At 39.0% G+C, this 18288-nt stretch overlaps 1 protein-coding gene across 2 annotated transcripts in view; it reads right to left on the bottom strand.

Moving 5' to 3' along the window:
• Nucleotides 1-2386, bottom strand: part of FANCC (FA complementation group C) — an 81464-nt gene extending 79078 nt beyond the window's left edge. The window contains exon 1 of one of the 2 annotated variants that reach the window (XM_052701194.1): nucleotides 2276-2386. The gene's annotated coding sequence lies outside the window, so the exon portion shown is untranslated. Of the gene's footprint in view, nucleotides 1-2091; nucleotides 2207-2275 lie in introns of those variants that run through there. The other variant, XM_052701195.1, reaches the window with a different exon arrangement.
• Between the last annotated feature and the right edge of the window lie 15902 nt (nucleotides 2387-18288).

Below are 18288 nucleotides of genomic sequence, written 5' to 3'. Positions count from 1 at the left end.
CTGCTGTTTACACACGTAAGTTTCTCTCAGCCTGCCTTATTTTTTACCTATTTTTTCTGACCAGTTTGTTATAAAGCATGTTGTACACATTAAAAAAAAAAAAAAAAAAAAAAAAGTCTTACAAACCGAAGATTTTTTATTTTGTGCAATATATGCATTTTCCAGAAAATGTCTGAAACGTCTCCATGTAAATAGAAGGACTGTAAAATTTTCTAATTATTTCAGGGAACGGTTGTTTCATCCATTACAAGGTTCTTCACCCAGCTTTTAGAATAATTCTTGATCAAAAACAGCACCTTCACAACTGTAAGTCAACGTACTGTAACATACGTTTTAGGGAAAAAGAAAGAAAACTGGTTCAGCAGATGGCTTAAGAGATGGTGGCTCAAGAGTACTGAGCACACAAGGTCACTTCATTTTGAGGAAGACAACTGGCCACTTTCAAGTGGGTAACTTTGCTTAACCGCTGGTAACATCAGTCTCAAAAAAACCAAGCTCATACTGTCCCTTCTGACACTTCTACCCTGGAGAGACAGCAACCTATAGTTAACTTAGCATACAGAGAGGCCAGCTCGTCCGTATGTATGGGATCACTAGATCAGAGAACTAGTGCCAAACAAAAAGTTGAACAACAGAGTTCCACCTATCACAAACTGTTTCACTCTATACACAATTTCTAATAAATGCATAAGAAAAGAATCACTTTGAAGGCTTCTGTCCTGCTTTCAAACTTGCCTAAAACTGGCTGATGCATTCAATTTTTAGTAGCTAAAGGTAGGAAGATGTCAAACCACGTAGACCCTAGTTTCCATAGGAAACTAAAAAAGCACAGAAACGATCATTAAATCTTGACTGTAAGAAAAAAATACAGACGTCAGTGTCTGTTTCAGACTCCCAGTTCCTAGATTTTCCAAGACAAATCTCCTCTGAGGGGCAGGTATAGCAGAGCTTGCACACTCCTTACAAAACCAACCACTAGAGAACACATTATCATGAGCGTTCAGCATGCCTGCTTCTATCCAAGAGAGGGCAGTGGTGAACAAACATACAGAGTGAGGAAAAATACACGGCATGCTGCAAAAAACTTAGTCAACAACAGACTTTCCAGCAATGCCAGAATTTAACGGGAAGGAGATTTTCATTGACATCAGCTCACAACATAACTTCATAATATCTCCAATTCTGCTGGAAATACCATGCGAGTTACTCTGCAACACAGTTTTTTAACCTCCGACAGAGAACATGGACATGAATGCAAAAAACAAAAACAAAAAAAAACAAACCCACAAAACAAACCAAGGCAATAGAGAAAGCAGATGAATGATCTTCAGTTTGACAGTAACAGAAAAGCTCTACTTTCACACACACACACACACACACATACACACACACAAAAAAAAATAAAAAAAAAATAAAAAAATCAAGGATTTTGAATAGAAAAAAAAAAGGCTCCAAATCATTGACCGCTATTATGTGCTAGAAAAATCACCAAATTCTCCATATTCTCCATGTTTTCCATATTTCAAAGACCTGTTGCTAGAACATGATGTCCACAAGAGTTTACCTAAAGTATGATTCATCACTCAAATATAGCACTAGAGCTGTTATCTCATCTTAACTATTCCTCCATACCAAAAACAGTGACTTGGAAAACGATTGAGTGAAAGCTGTGGTTTAATTAAACACATTGGTGATCCTAAGCCCAAAATGGCTGATTCCTTCCCTATTCTTTAGCTGCAGGTCAGATATGCCATTCACAGGTATGGTGAATTTTGTATATATGCACTGGCACGTATATACTATAGGCCCCACTGTACGCCTACAGGTGCACCACAAAAACACACTGCCCCGATCTTGTTGCACTGGAACAGATGCCTGCCCGTGTCAGATTGCACAGCACAAAAGCTGGACATCTGCTGGATCAGGAACTGAGCTGCGAACTCTGCACCCCTCTCTGCGCGCCCGTTAGGTACCTAAGCCCCGAAGTGTGTGCTGCATTTGACTCCACTTCCACAGCCCCTCCAAGCAAGGGGAAGCAGGAGGACAAGGGCAGCAGCGGATACCGCGGCCCGGCAGACGCCCGCCACTCACCAGCCCTCAAAACGCATGCGCGGACCCTCCAGCCGCGCCACCTCCCCGCCGCGGGGCGCCGCCGACCACCGACGGGGGGAGCGGCGGGGAAGGGGCGAGAAAAGGGCGTTGTTCCCTCTCTTCCCTTCCCCTCTCTTTCCCTCCCGGCCCCCGACCCCGCCCCCTCCCCCTCCTCTCGGCTTACCCCGCCGTCCCGCTCGCGCCCCCGGTTTGGAATTTTCGCGCGTTCCGCCGCCGCGCAGCCGGCTGTGAAAGCCGCGCGCGTGCGCAGGGGGCGGAGCCGGCGGTGGTGGGATGTGGGTGGTGCGGCGGTAACGGCCCGGCTGTGCGTCGGGACGCTCCGCGGGGGTTTATGCCGCTCGGGCTTCCCCTTGCTCTGCGCGGATTGAAACGATGGCTCGTCAGCCCGCGGTGTGCCTCACGACCGAGGGCCCAAACATTTCTATTCTGTGTGTCACTAGACACTGCTCGTGGTGCACCAGCACTAAAACCTGTGTGGGACTTGTGTGTGCATCTGAGAGTGAACTGGGCTCCGTGGCTATTGGTATAGGGGGGTTAGAGATGCTGAGGTGGCCTCAATAGATGGGTGTGCCTGGCCTGTGTCAGCGTGCAGACTCTCAAGGAATAAGGTCAATTTTGACTTCTTTGGTCAGCCTAAGTGCTAAATCTGCTAAACCTGTTTGTTTTGTCAACACCAACAGACCTTGTAGCCTGTGTGGAAACGTGTGAATAGTGTGAGCACTGAAGTTCCGTAGATAAGAAATTTTGGGTTAAATAAAGATCCGGTTTGAAAGAAATATACAGGGCAGCATGCCCTCAAGTTGTTAAAAAAGAGACTGAGTAGTAACATAAAAGAGCTGCATTATGTGATGTAGCATTCATATTCAGCACGAGGATGAGCACTAAGATGTGCTCTGGAGTACTGCGTCCAGGCTTGGGGCTCCCAGTACAAGAAAGATGCAGAGCTCTTGAAGCAGGTCCAGAGGAGGGCCACTAAGATGAACAGAGGGCTGGAGTATGTCTCCTATGAGGAAAGGTTGAGGAAACAGGGCTTGTTCAGTTTGGAGAGGAGAAGGCTCCGGGGAGACCTCATTGTGGCCTTCCGATACTTGAAGGGAGAATATAAACAGTAGGGGGAATGACTGTTTACAAGGATGGATAGTGATAGGACAAGGAGGAATGGTTTTAAACTAAGATAGGAAAGGTTTAGGAGGTTTAGATACAAGAAGCAAGTTTTTCACATAGAGGGTGGTTATGCATTGGAACAGGTTGCCCAAAGAGGTTGTGGATGCCCCATCCCTGGAAGCATTCAAGGCTAGGCTGGATGTGGCTCTGGGCAGCCTGGTCTAGTGGTTGGTGACCCTGCACATAGCAGGGGGGTTGAAAATAGATGATCACTGTGGTCCTTTTTAACCCAGGCCATTCTATGATTCTATGAGAAACTTGTGGAAAATAGCTGCAACATTTCTGCCAAACTTTTTGTTCTACCAACAATTAGTCTGAATTAGCAGGCTTACAAATATGAGATATTCAAGAAGATTTATCCTCTGCATAAACATTTGTCCAGCACTGCCGAAGTTGTTTTCCACTTTGAATGTAAGCTGAACTAGATAAAAACTGCAAATACCTTACTTTCATTCAGCTTTTGTAGTCTTCCATTCAGATTTTGCATGATGTGTCATCTTTTCCACTCATTGGTGCTTTCAGTTTTCAGTAAAAGGAGACACAATCTCCTTCCATACAAATACAAATTCAGCCTACCCTATATAGTAATAGCTTCATAATTCCTGCATTACTTTCTTTTCATTTAGTATTACTGAATTGGCACCTGATGAATTAGGAGGGCTCTGCTATAGAAGTTCCAGAGTACTTTTTTGGGAAATAGCAATTGCTTATCAGGCAGTCCACCAAGATAAACTGGCTAGGATGTTTCCCACACATCCAGCACATCTGCACAGCACAGCTCAGAGTTTTGGGTGTGACACCCATATTCACTCTGCGAATCCAGTTCATAACTCATACAAGTCTTCAATCATTCTATGCCTTCCCTTTCTTGTCAAATGAAAACACGGGAAAATTTCTATTTGCTTGCTATAATCAATTGTGTCAACACTTCCTTAAATGAAGTCAACAAAATTAATTATTTAATTGCTGAAACTGTTCTAACACAGTGAAATAAGTTTGAGTGCAGGAAGATGAATAACATCATTTTTTTGTATTCTGACTGGGTATGTTCCATGACTGTCCAGTGTTTATTTCTATCCCACAGTCAGTGAGTAGCAAAAAACTGCCATTGATAATCAACCTGACGCTTATACCATTAATAGAGCCAGTTTTCATCTTCCTGTGCAAGGATCCATATTCCCATTTGCATGCACAACCAAGCGTATGGGCAAAGATCATTGTAATGTAACAGAAACTATGAAAAATAAACCCAGGAGGAAAAGGGAAAAAAATGAAAAAAAGAAAGAAAAAAAAAAAAAGAGATTTAAGAAAGTAATGAGAAAGAATATGGAAGACAGATGTGTAGAAATAGGAGTAAAAGTCATAGCAAATTACTAATATGCTTGAATTTGCATAGGTGAAAAAAACACTTGCTAGTATTACCTTCAAATAACCCATTTTAAGTAGCAAAAAAAAAATAAAAATAAAAATAAAAAATAAAAAAGTGTCATTGATCTGAATAATGAATTAGGTAGTACAAATCAAGTGAATGCCAATACAAATTTTTGCTACTTCAGACACTCTGAATTAAGTTTGCCCCTCTAGTACATTTAATAAATGCAAAACATCTGAATGTTCAAAAATATTATTGGGTCTATTTCTCGTAGCCTTGATCTTTAACAGCAGGTACTACTAAGCATACAGCTAACTCAACCATACAATTTCAAAGAGAGAATTCCTAGTAGTAAATATTTGAACCTTACAAAACTTATTCTGTTAAAACTCACCAGAGGTACAAAATCATTGAATCATAGAATCACAAGGTTGGAAAGGACCTATAAGATCATCCAGTCCAACCGTCCTCCCATTACCACTGCTACCACAAGCACTAAGCCATATCTTGCAGCTCCTCATCCAAGCACCTCTTGAACGCTGCCAGGGACAGCGACTCCACCACCTCCCTGGGCAGCCATTCCAGTGCCTGACCACTCTCTGAGAAAAAAAGTTCTTCCTTATGTCTAACCTAAACTTCCTCTGGTACAACTTGTGGCCATTTCCTCAGGTCCTTTTTGTTGCCTGGAAGAAGAGGCCAAGCCCCTCCTCATCCTCCTTTCAGGAAGTTACAGTATGCAGGTAGCGCAGATAAGAATTCTATGACTTGAAAATCTGAACATGTCAGAAAGGATTTTTCTTGAGAACCTAGCAATTTCTTCTTTGCTCAGGCATGTTGCAAAAGCTGCTTGTGAAATTCTGTACTTTGATGACGTATATCAGATACTACACTTTGGTTCAGGGCAAAATTTCATCCTTATACGTTTTGGATAATAGTAATCTGGTAAGAAAAAAATCCCTGTTTTGGAGAAAAGAAAGAAATCCATCTTTGACGGGTTTGGGGAAAAAAAAATAACGGCTGTTTGAAGCTGCTCAGAGGTTTGGAATGTTAGAATAAATACTTGGGAAGATAGATTAATGGGACAAACTGCAGGTGAGACACTCAAAGGTGCATGGTAAATATAATTTATCAGTGCACATGACCACCACATATGCAATATGTTTTGCACACGGTATGGTCATTAGCTAAAAAGCATGTGCCACTTTAACACTTGAAGAAATACTGCTTCCAAAAATGCACGGTACCAGGCAAAACACCCGCAGGCCCTTACCTGAAGCAAACACACTAAGTACCTTCACATAACTCTGGGTAGTTCAAAACCTTGCTGCAAGGCTACAGTGAGCTAATATACCCACTGAATATACATTGCAGTCCTTTACAGATGGAACTGGAGCTGCTCGACTATTAGTGTGGCAAACATAGTATCAGGAACAGTCAAAAGGCTTCCCTTCCTTCCGGGGAAGACCACAGTGTTTAAGGTGCACATATGTACACATATATTATGCTTACCTATGTTTATGGGTATATATATATATAAATATACGTATCTATCTATAACACAAATAATGGGGAGCTGGGGAGTCCCTGCAGGATTCCAAAAAAATTGTCTGTGGATATGACAACAGCATTTTATTCTCCTTGAACTGAACCATAAGAATTCCTAGTGTTTATTACAGCTATGCCTTTTCTGCTTCCCATTCTAGTACAAAATGTACGTGCACAAGAATAAAATTTGGAAATTATACCATATATCAATCAATTAGCTAACCTTTACACTGACAAGATTGTCATAATTTGTCTTCTTGTACATCTTTTAATATATGTATTTTCAGTACACACATTACTTACCAAGCTAAAGTATTTACCTTGGTGATTAATTATATTTCTGTCTCTATAAATTTCCTCATGGATACATATCCTGAGTTAATTCCTATCCCTGTACATATTTGCACTCTCAGCAGGTGCTGTAGAGAAAAACATGAGTGAAGCTGATCATTCCCAAGGCATGAAGAAAGCAGCAAAAGATAAAAGACTTCCTTGGTATCCTGCTGTTTGTGGAATGGGTGAACACTGAAGCATTCCCGAAGCTTTGTCCACAGGAACTATGCACAGTGCATGAGAGCTGAGAGTTTATTTCTGTGGTATTCCCTGATGATACTCTGAAACTGTTCCTGTGATATACAGGAGGAGTATGAAATACTTGCTGTGGAATGGAAAGTTAATGACTTTGCTTTGACCTATTGTTGACAGCTGTTACCAATATGAAATACTTTATTGAGAATTTTAGTTCCATGTTTGTGACTGTATTATTTCTTAGTGTATATAAAATACGCTCCTTACCTAGTTGAGATATCTATACATCCTAGAACATGAAAAGTTCTAGCAGAAGTTAAGATAATAAAAAGGGAAGCACTGATTTAATTGGCATCAATCAGGTGCAAATTAACAAAATGTGATAAAGATCATGCCTGAACGAATTTACAGAGGTTTGGAGGTTGGGAAACTGCCTGCTCAGAGTCAAAATGCAGCTACAAAATTTTATATTCTCTTGTGACTTACATCATTTTTCAAACAAATGTCAAGATACGAAGCATTACATTTTAGAAAATGAAATTACCAACATAACTAAAAGTACCTCAGTAAACTCTAAACCATCAGCCTCCAAAAGCCTTTAGTATATTTTTACTTTGCAAACTTGGCTATTACAAGTGAGATTATCAAATTTAGAGATTAGATTTCAATGAATTTATTTTCAGAGTTTAAATGTATCCACAAGAAAGTTAAAGCTAAAATTTAGTTGAAGCTAAAATTTCAAGCAAGCCCATGGAAAAGTAAAATGTTGCAAGTAAAGGAATTTATGCTTTCTTATTCCATTAAGCCAGAAATTTTGAAACAAAAAAAGTAAAATTCATATACATAAGAGGTATATCTCAACTTTTTATAAAATGATACAAATCACTAACTGAGACAAAAGCAAAATGTTCCCACATAGTACTCTGCTGCTCAAAAAATGCAGTAAAACACAGTCACTGTCCCTGAGGGAGAGTGCAAGAGGGAGAATACAAGGAGAAACTGTAAGCATGTAAGTGGATAAATTTATTGTAGGATTGCATTTTATCATCTGGATGAAACAGATGTTTTAAAAATAGAAACATCGTTACCAAACTGGCATAGTTTTGTTTAAAAAAAAGGAGATTGCCTTCTCATCTTATGTCCTATGCCTTTCCATCAAAAGTCAGAATAGTTTCTGTCAAAACCAAAAAATCCATAGTATAAGGAGAAAAAAAAAAAAAAGACCATAAGATGCAGGAAAAGAAGGTTGGATGCAAAGACAATGAGATGTTATAACTCTTAGCTTTTAATCCAGTCTCATGAAGTAAGTCATCCTTAAATAAGTTTAAGAAACTATCTTATAGTTATAGTTAACTATAACTATAGTTAACTATAGTTAAACTAGAATGGTCTTCATTGTTAAGCATTTGCTGAATGTTTTATGCAATCCTTTGCTCAGTTGGGTAGGTCATTTCACAAGCCTGGCCTTCATGTCTTTGATTATTATCTATTTCTTCAGTGTAGCTGATCTCTGTCACAGAAAAACAGTTCCTAAGAATTCCTAAGGGATTATTTTCAAAATGGAAAAAATGATCGAATATTGAAGTAACTACCAAAATAGTTAAGCAGCTCTATAGAGTTGTATTGTCTGGTGTTAATCAAAACAAGGTTGAAAAAATACAGGTCTGTAGTCCAAAACAAGAACTGTAACTTGTGGATTGCCTGCTTTGTCCCTTCATTCTCTGTACATTAACTGAAACCTCGTATTTCTCATTTCTTCATTTAGCTTATTGGACACTACAATATGGTGCTTCTTTGACCTTCCAAAGGAAATATAACTCCAATATTCCAGTGCCTTCGCTGCTTCTTTAAATAGTTTGTCATCCACACTCCTTTGCCTGCAGTATTCATAGTTGCAAATCTTTGGAATGCATTCTTTCATAAATCTCCTCTCAGTTGTTTTAGCAGTCCTTCTTCCTTTATTGGTATTAACCTTTCTTTAACCTTGTCTATCTTCAGATTTAGTCCTTTCTTTATGAAATCCCAGACAAAATATCAATCTGTTTTCTATAATTCTCTCACTGAATAAATGTTCCTTTGTTTCTTTTATTTCCACACTACCTTAAAATATTCTGTAATTTAATAGGGTGAATATGACTCGTAAGTGATACTAATTTACATGCATGTAATACATACAGTCCAAAACTGCCTTGTACAGCTCTGTACAGGTCCAAAAAACCCAGTTTTAGAGGTATTGCTTCAGATATTTGCTTAAGGGAAAGATGTGTATGGGAAACACATAATATGTGGTAAAAGAGCAAAGACAAGAATTGAATTATGGTGATTAAGTTGAGAATATCTATTACTGAACTAAAAAGTCAGCGTGAATTGTATTGAATTATCACAAATCTGAGCACTGCACAGTCAAGCTAATAATAAGGCTATCATGCATAGAATAAATCTAAATATACTAAGAAATATGAAGTAAGAGACAAAAAAATCTCATAATGCTGTTTGTGAAATAATCATAAGATTAAGATATAAGGTTTGTTGCTCCACATACACTTTTATTAATTTTGTAAAGAGTTGCTTGTCCCCTTTTCTTTTGTTACCCACAGTGTCACATTCCATATTTTCTCTTAATAGTGACCCTGGAAGCTTGGTCACTCTTTGAATTTCACCTCAACCCTAGAATTCAGCTATGTGCTTCATTACATTTGTATATGAGCATTTAATTTCTTAGGGCATATGTGAACTCTAGGAGCAGCTACAGCGTTGTCAGAGATTACTTTATATTTAATCCTTTAAAATAGTTGTGTTTCTTTTTCATGAAATAATGTGATATCAGAGTACCAAGCTGAATCTTCACTATATTGTACCACATGGGGCTCACAATAACCTGAAACTAAGTGTAATCAACCTTAACTATTGCCAAAAAATCTCTTATCTGAAATTTACTAGTCTGGGCAAAACATTTGATAAAGAAATGGAGCGTGAAGTCCAACAAACTAAGCTATGGCATGTCCATCTGTTGGAGCTTCTCAGTTCTCTTGTCAGCCTGCGAAGGCAGAGGTTGACAAGGGAACCTTTCAGTTTCCAATAGTTGAGTTCACACAAACCACTGAATCTGCAGCGACAAATAACTGTAAGCAATTCTGCAACCACGGATAGCAGCTCAGACTTGATTATCTATGAGCTGATGCTGCCAATGGATGACCCAGATAGTTGTACAGGTATGATCTAATATAGTAATTTCTTTTCTTCTAAACTACGGTTTGTGCAGATGAGAATGGAAACATAATTAGCATTCCCCAAACTATAATTTAAACATTTTGAAATACTAGCTATTCTCTACTCTCCACATATCAAAAGCCCCCTAAATTTCTCACTAATGAGGCTCTTCAGATAGTCAGGGTGCGCAAACTGATGGAAAGGATAACTTTGCTTGGAAAAACTCAAGATATGGGTGTTATTTGACTGTAAGAGAACAGGCCTTCAACCCTGATCTCCACCTATGTCTGAAATTAAAATGCATGCAGCCTGACTTCACCAAAAAGCTGATGACCTGAGCATCCATTTTGTCCCATCTAAAAAAGTTACCTTCTCTCACTAATGCCACAGTGACAAGCATATCATTGCCAATAAAACTACATTTAAAACAAATTTATCAGACTGTGAATTTTGTGAAGAGCACATTGAAAGAACAGTGAGTCAGTCTTCTGGGTGGCTGAAGACATTTTATTTGTTTCCTCCAAGTGGAAAATCTGTTTCCTCATCTGTTGAATAAGAATAATGATACTGTCATTGGACAATGCTCTAGGAGTACATGATGTGAAAAGGAAGTCCAGTCTTTTATTGAACAGTCAAAAAATAGTTGAAAGATAGGAATGAAGAAATCTTAGCTAAGAATCATCAACGAGAAAATATGAGAAGTCTGTTCTTTTAAGGAAGACTGCAGCCACTGAAAAAAACCTTTTTAATTGTCATTTTGCCAGCATTGGCAATACATAATTTAAAATTGTTGAAGATCAACTGGTTCTTGTTAAGAGATATACATCTTTATACATTATAATTATATATATTTACATAATATATATTATATGTTTATAATTATTATATTATATATTATTAATATACAATGTATTAGATCTAAAAATGTCTTACTTGGCCATATAATGATATAATTAATAGGATATCTTGCCTATACAACACAATTTTACCTGTCAATTGGATTTGAAGTTTTGTGTAACTGAAATCTCGTACAGCTTTATGCTTATCATTGGTTTCTCTTTACATCTACATGATAAAATTCTTCAGCCTACATGTGCCAAAAGTCATTTATCAAGTTTAATATTGCTGTAGGCCTGTAGAGTCAACCTTCTCTCATTCACAAATAAGAAAGAGGCTGGCCTATTAATCACTTCCTAGGAGTTTGTTTTGAGCTCCAGAAGCTCTGTATTTCTTCACAGTGAAGTTGCATGCCTAGGCAAAGCCTTCTGCACAGCCTTGGCTGGTGGTTTGGTGAAGTCCTTGGTACTGTGCTTATAATTCCAGCAAGAACAGTGCAACTGGTATGCACGTTGTTCAACACAAACTTATCTAGTTTTCCAAAATCAGAACTCACTAATACCTGTGGTTGAATGGAAAATGGTGGTGTAAATCTTTGACCATATTGTTGGTGTAGAGAAAGCAAAAAAATCTGGTATTCAGTCCCCTGATTCTTACGCTTTGTATTTCATTGAGTTTGTATCTTCATCCTTCTGGCTGTAAATACCACTGCAGATATTCTTGGTGACATGGCAGAAATTAGATTTACTTGACCCAGCGCAGCTTTTTCAGTAATCTGTTGCATCCCTCCTAAATCCCCTGCAGAATGGAGGCACTGCAGGTAAGACTGTGCTGCATTAGATATTGCACCTATATCATAGACTTAACTGCATATTTTTTCTGCATGGTAATGCTTTGATGGCAGATATTTGAACACTTTTGACATGTTTTCCCAGAAGATAGGTAAATGTCCACACTGTTCATATCTTCCTGACTAAAAGGCAGAGGTAGAAGAAAGTAGTGCTTCTTTAGCCTAAAGCCAGAAACTCGTAGCTGCCAGTCAAGACAACGCTAAAGGTGGCTAATTTCTCAGGCACTTAGTAAGAATCTTCTTAGTTCTCTCTGTAACCAAACAGGATATTTTCCCAGCAACAGAAGTCTTCTTAGCATATTTTTTTCAAGTCCCCCAGGTTGTAAATACTTTGAAAACCTTTCTTAAGGAAGGTACTATATACATTTAACAATAATTATATTTTTTCTGCTAACAATTATTTACAGTCCAGATTGTCACGCAGTTAAGCAGTAACAATCAAGGAACAGAGCGTTTCCTAAGAATTAATGACTGGCTGGGCAGAGTTTAAAGCCTAAGGTACAGCCAAAGGCTATTGATTCCAGCTGGTCATTAAAAATCTTTCGGAAATACCTTGCTCCAAGGTCAGTATTACTGTTAAAACAAATGTAGGCAGATGGATTTATTTCAAGGGTTGCATTTTCAGTTGGTATGCATATGGCTTTTCTGGAGAATTTACACCTTCTTAACATTAACCAGCCAATTACTTGAGTCACCTCTCAGCATTCCAGTCTTCATACAGTTTTAATTATACCTATTATGAAAATGGAAGCAAAGCACTCTGATTTTTCAGGTCAGTTTCTGATTATCATTTCAGATCTCTTAGCAAACATAGGATGTTTTTTACCTCCCAAGCAAACAAACAAAATCTTTGCAATGTGCAAATATTTGCCAAAAAGTACATACTCCATCTTCTCTTCATTATCTGGTATGTTTGCACAACATGAGCATTCAGAATACCAGCTGGCCAATGGGCCAAAATGAAAATTTAACAGAGGCAGGATTTCATAGGTTTAAACAAGAGCCTATAAATAACAAATAATTTCGTTTAAAACATATTCTGGGAAGACAGTGTAATAAGAAAATACAAGAAAATACATTTGGAACTGATCTGCTGTAACAAAAAAAAGCACTCATTGGAAGTATTCTTGCTTATAAGTGGAGATGGGAATTGTACAGTTTTGAATAAAACGGGAATTTATTTATGTTCTACAAACTACTGAATAATTTTTAGATCTTATGTTTCAGACAGATCAGTTATCTTTTGGGATAGCCATCCACACATTGCTTTGCATTTTTGCAATATTCTGATATAAAAAACAAACAAACAAAAAACATGACAACATAGTAAAAACATTGCTACTGAAATATTTTTGCTGTTAGGGGGCAGGAGAAGGGAAGGAAATTCTGGAAGTTCAATAGAAAAAAAAAACAAATCACATATTTCATAGTTTTATGTGTTAGTACACAAGAAGCCCTGGTACACATATAGATAAATCTTCTTGCATTGCCAAATGTATAATATTAAAGTCTTTTATCTCACTGCTGATTTTCAGACTACAAATAAGACAGCTTACCTGAATCTTTTGAGTTTGAGTAGTGCGTAAAACCAATTCTGTTTTTGTCAAATTAAGGATTTTTCTTTCACAAAATTTTAGCTCCCTGAACTAGCACCTTTTCAGCAAGATGGCCAGGCTTTGGGCTTCAGGCTTCGTCTTTACCTCTTTTGGTAAGATGAAGGTACATATCAACATATCCCTCCTAGCTGTTGTTGGAAGCACTGTCAGTAAATAGCATAGTTCCCAAAGCTAGTCGTCCTGCTAGGCAAACAATGTTTCAGCATTTTCATAGCGAGCTCGAAGATGCAGAGCAAAAGATGGTTCCGATGATTTTGTCAATGTCTTGTTGCACCACAAAATCTCATGATTTTTCTGCTGAAACTCTTGCAAATGTTTGCTTTGTTTTCATACACATGTGCACACACCTCAACCACAATTCCATCATATTTTAAGATTATTTGTACTGATAAGGAAGTTTCTTCTATTTTTGTTTCAAAAAGTCTTCAAAATCTCAACAATCTATATGCTTCCAAAAGTCCCAAACACATTCTCCATTGAGCTTGGTAGGATTCAAAGCAAATTCCAAGGTACAAATACTGCAAACAGTTACACATCTGCTCAATTTTACAGACTTGAGAGTCTCCTGGGAGTTAAGCACTCAATAAACATTTGCAAAATTGAACCTTAAGTGTTTTTTATCGTAATACATTATTAAGCATGATAGCATGATCGTCTCCTGTGACTGTGCTATCTGTTCAGTGTGAATTTTCCTGTTCTGCAACCAACATCTGAAAGCAGTAGCCAAACGCAATTCACGAAGCCAGAGCCCTAGCCTGAATTCTAGACACTTTAAGAAATTCAGTTTTCTGCAGACAAAAATGTACTTCTCCCAGTTTAGTCTGAAATAGTTGCAAATGCTGCTTGTGCCTGGGCATGAATTATGGACTTTTATACACTGTTTGGAAATCTGTGCTTTTAGAGTAAGAGACAGTGTATATAAAATCAAATTTGGTCCTTCTAAATGTGCTTTCGAGATGAAACATCCACCCATCCGACATTAACTGGATAAGTTGCAGCAGTTAGAGTGAAAGGATGCCAAGACTAAACTATTTACTTAAAGGATTCCAATTTGTCCGAGCACCAAATGGTTTAAGTCTCTCAACCAGACAATTAATAATAAAACCACCATTCCAAAATGCTGTATAGCACCCCAGATATATACCCAAGTTTAGCACTATCTGATTGTCCAACATGTTGCACATTGCTCTGAACAAAAATTTCTTACCAAATGGATAGCTTCAACCCTGAAATCTGTACCAGACATTTGGGATGGATAATGGAAAAAGATGTAAATGCCTCTAGGTTTTAAACTGCAGCTCATCTTTCTGCAAACAAATACTTGGAGGAAAAAAAAAAAGAAAGAAAGAAAGAAAAAAATCTTTGAGATATTTCTTGTTTTAACTAGGATATTCCAAGAACTAATACTTCAATACTAATCAGAATTCAGTCAGACACCTTTGTTTGTGAGGACAGAGATGTCACTCAATTGGATAGAAAATGATTTTTTTTTTTTTCTAAGCTGAATATGTTGCATCAAAATAAAAGGAAGCCTTCCTGACACTGCACATTAGCATTTTTTCTTTCTATGTCTCCTGACAGCCATTAAGAGGGCCAGACTCAGACTCAGGAAGAGTCTTAGCTCTTAACATGAATGGAGGAAGCAAACTGAAGCAAGCACAAATGAAAATCTGAGTGAGAAACATAGGAGAACATATATGAGCAATATGGAGATCCAAAGCAAAATGCTGAAAGACAGAAGTTAGCACAGATTTCTGTATTTTGATAAAAGAAATACTAAAGTCACAGACTCTAGTAAGCAGCATCCACTAGGATCATTTCATAATTCTGATTCCAAATGAATATAAATGATTGATGTTTGCATGGTAATGCAATTAGGTTTCCTGAAGGATTAAAATAATCTGTGCCTGAGTTCCTATGTTAAACTGTAATAATAGAACTACTGATGTTAGAGACCTGCTCCACTGTCACAAGTGACTGTCACAAGTCCATGGGGCCAGATTGAATCCAGCTGAGTATGCTAGAGAGCTGGCAGAGGTGATTGCTGAGCTGCTTTTCATCATCTGTCAACATTTCTGATAAACAGGTGAGGTCCCAGAGGACTGGAAGCTTGCCAACATGACTACCATCTACAAGAAGGGTCATAAGAAGAATCTGGGGAACTACAGGCCTGTCAGCCTGACTTCAGTGCCAGGAAGGATAATGGAGCAGATCATATATGGCATGTGTGGGACAACCAGGGGGGCAGACACAGCAGCATGGGCTCATGAAAGGCAGGTCCTGCTTGACCAACACGATCTTCTTCCATGACTGAGTGACCTGCCTGGTGGATGAAGGAAAGGCTGTTGACGTAGTCTACCTGGAGTTCAGCAAAGCCTTCAACACTGTTTCTCCTGGAGAAGTTGGTAGCTCATGGCTTGGTCAGATACGCTATTTGTTGGGTAAAGAATAGGCGGGAGGGTGGGCCCAGAGAGTGGTGGTGAATGAAGTTACATCCAGCTGGCGACCAATCATGAGTGGTGCTCCCCAGGGGTCAGTCAGTTTTGGGGCCTGTCCTGTTCAATATCTTTATTTATCTGGATAAGGGCACTGAGTGCACCCTCAGTAAGTTTGCAGATGAAAAAGTTGGGAGGAAGTGTTGATATACTTGAGGATGGGAAGGCCCTACAGAGGGCTCATGACAGGCTGGATCATTGTGTAGAGATCAATGGGATGAAGCTTGGCCGCAACAGTTCCAAGCAACCTTACAGGCTTGGAGCAGAGTGGCTGGAGTGGTAGAGGAAATGGACCTGGGGGTACTAGTCAATGCTTGGCTAAACATGATCCAGCAGAGTGCCTGAGTGGCCAAGTAGGCCAACAGCATCCAGGCTTGTATCAGAAATAGAGTTGCTTGCAGGAGCAGGAAGTTGATTGTCCCTCTGTACTCAGCCTTGGTGAGGCCACCACACAAGTACTTTGTTCAGTTTTGGGCCCCTCACTACAAGAAAAACATTGAACCCTGGAGCATGTCCAGGGAAAGGCAACAAAGATTGTGAGGGATCTGGAGCACAAGTGCTAGGGAAGCAGATAAAGGAACTGGGACTGTTCAGTCTGTAGAAGTGGAGACTGAGGAGAGACTCTCTACAGCTGCCTGTAAGGAAGTTTTGGCAAGGTGGGGAGTAGCCTCTTCTCCTATACAACTAGCAATAGGACTAGAGGGAATGGCCTCAAGTTGTGCCAGAAGATATTCAGGTTGGATGTTAGGAGAAATTTATTCTCCAGAAGAGTGGTCAGCCACTGGAATGGGCTGCCTGGGGAGGTAGTTGAATCACTGTCCGTGGAGGTATTCAAGAACTGTTCAGATGTTGCACTAAGGCACATGGTTTATTGGGGAAATATTGGTGGTAGGTAGATGGTTGGACTAGATGATCTTGAAGGTCTTTGATTGTTTCCATGATTCTATTAGTCTGTGCCCAATATAATAGTTTGAATATATACCTAGCATAAGACTGAGTTCCAGAAAGTGGTATACATATCTTGGAGCACTTCAGCATTCATCAGAAATGCAGAGCATCCTCTCTGACACAGTTTCAGATACAGTTTTATGTATTCCCAGAGTCATCTTCAGATCTACCATCACTATTTCACCTCATGTGCCTTAAAATTATTCAGGAGAATCTAACAGAAATGCTTTGGCGTTAGACCCCAGGATGTGCACAGATTGTTACAAATAGCAGCATACAAAGCTGTACATTTAATAGAGGCAGTGTCTTCTTTCAGCAGCTTGAAAGAAACATGTAGTTTTCAATTTCATACTCTCTAGTGTGCTGTCATTCTCTTTTGCTATGATAACAAACTGCTTAAAAGAGCATATGCCTGGACTCATTCAGTTATTTTTTACCAGAGGTACAAGGAGTAGAAAACCACAGCAAGCCACATGTACCACATATGCCCACAGAAAAGCTGGTGCAGCAACTGTCCTCTAAAAGACGGCTTCCAATATATCATATCCCTACAGCGACGCTTCTTCACTACATTTTCCAAAGTCTCTGTTTTTTCACATCCTTATCCTGTTTGACAGTGCAAGAGGAATGGTATGATGGCTGTTAAGAAGATGTGTACTTCTTGGAAAAGGAGAAATGTGCCTGCTGGGCCATCACCCACTGCTGATCTGACACTAAATTTCAGTGGGAAACATTTGTCCCAGAATCTGGGCGAAGAAGACCTTAAAGAGAAAATTGCTGAGAGCAGAGAAAATGATCTTATGTGTCACAGTGGAGTGCCTTCAGTTCAAAATCTTTTTCTTCTATTACACATACATAAGGAAGCTAACAGGACTATTTGCAGTTAGTCAGTGCCCTTCTGTTCTGCTATTTGTACCCCAAAGAGATGATTTAAAAGAATGGGAGTGTGGGAAGGAGGTCTGCAAACTCCTATACTCAGTAGGAAGGGTCAGAAGAAAATTTTTAGAGATAGTTAGTGAAGCTGGGCCCCAGTCTAGGACAGTCATCTGGAGCCTCTTCATCTAAGCAACCCTTCAGGAGTTCGCTAAAGAACAAAAACTGAAACAGAAACAGACCATTAAGAGACGTCCACCAGGAACATCATCAGCCACAAGAAAATTCCCAGGTGCAACTTCCTGCATTTTTGAAGACTTTTATAACATTTCAGAACAAAAAGCACATGCAAAAATATGAGCCTACCTGGTATTTTTCTTGGCCTCCATGCTAGAATAACTTGCCAGTAGCAAATTCCACACTCTGAAACCACGGTTCTCTCTACACACTCGTGTGTTTCCCATCACACACACACACATAGACACACACACATTGCATAGAAAAACATTCAAAAAGCCAGCATCAACATTATAAAAAATATCCCCAAAGCAAGTTATCACCTTCCTCATGAGCAGAAACACTAGGCTTTTATGCTCAGCATCCAGGCACAGCTAAGCCTCTCTTGTCCAGCAGAACAGCACCCCTTGTCTTTCCATACAAACTTCAAATGCATCTCTTAAAGAAACTTTTGTGAGTCTTCCCACATGCACTCAGGTATATTTCTCTCTTGTTTCACCT

The sequence above is a fragment of the Tympanuchus pallidicinctus genome, unplaced genomic scaffold, assembly GCF_026119805.1.
Source record: "Tympanuchus pallidicinctus isolate F22 unplaced genomic scaffold, pur_lepc_1.0 scaffold4, whole genome shotgun sequence".
NCBI classification, from domain to species: Eukaryota; Metazoa; Chordata; class Aves; order Galliformes; family Phasianidae; genus Tympanuchus; species Tympanuchus pallidicinctus.
This window is presented reverse-complemented; position numbering and strand designations above follow the sequence as displayed.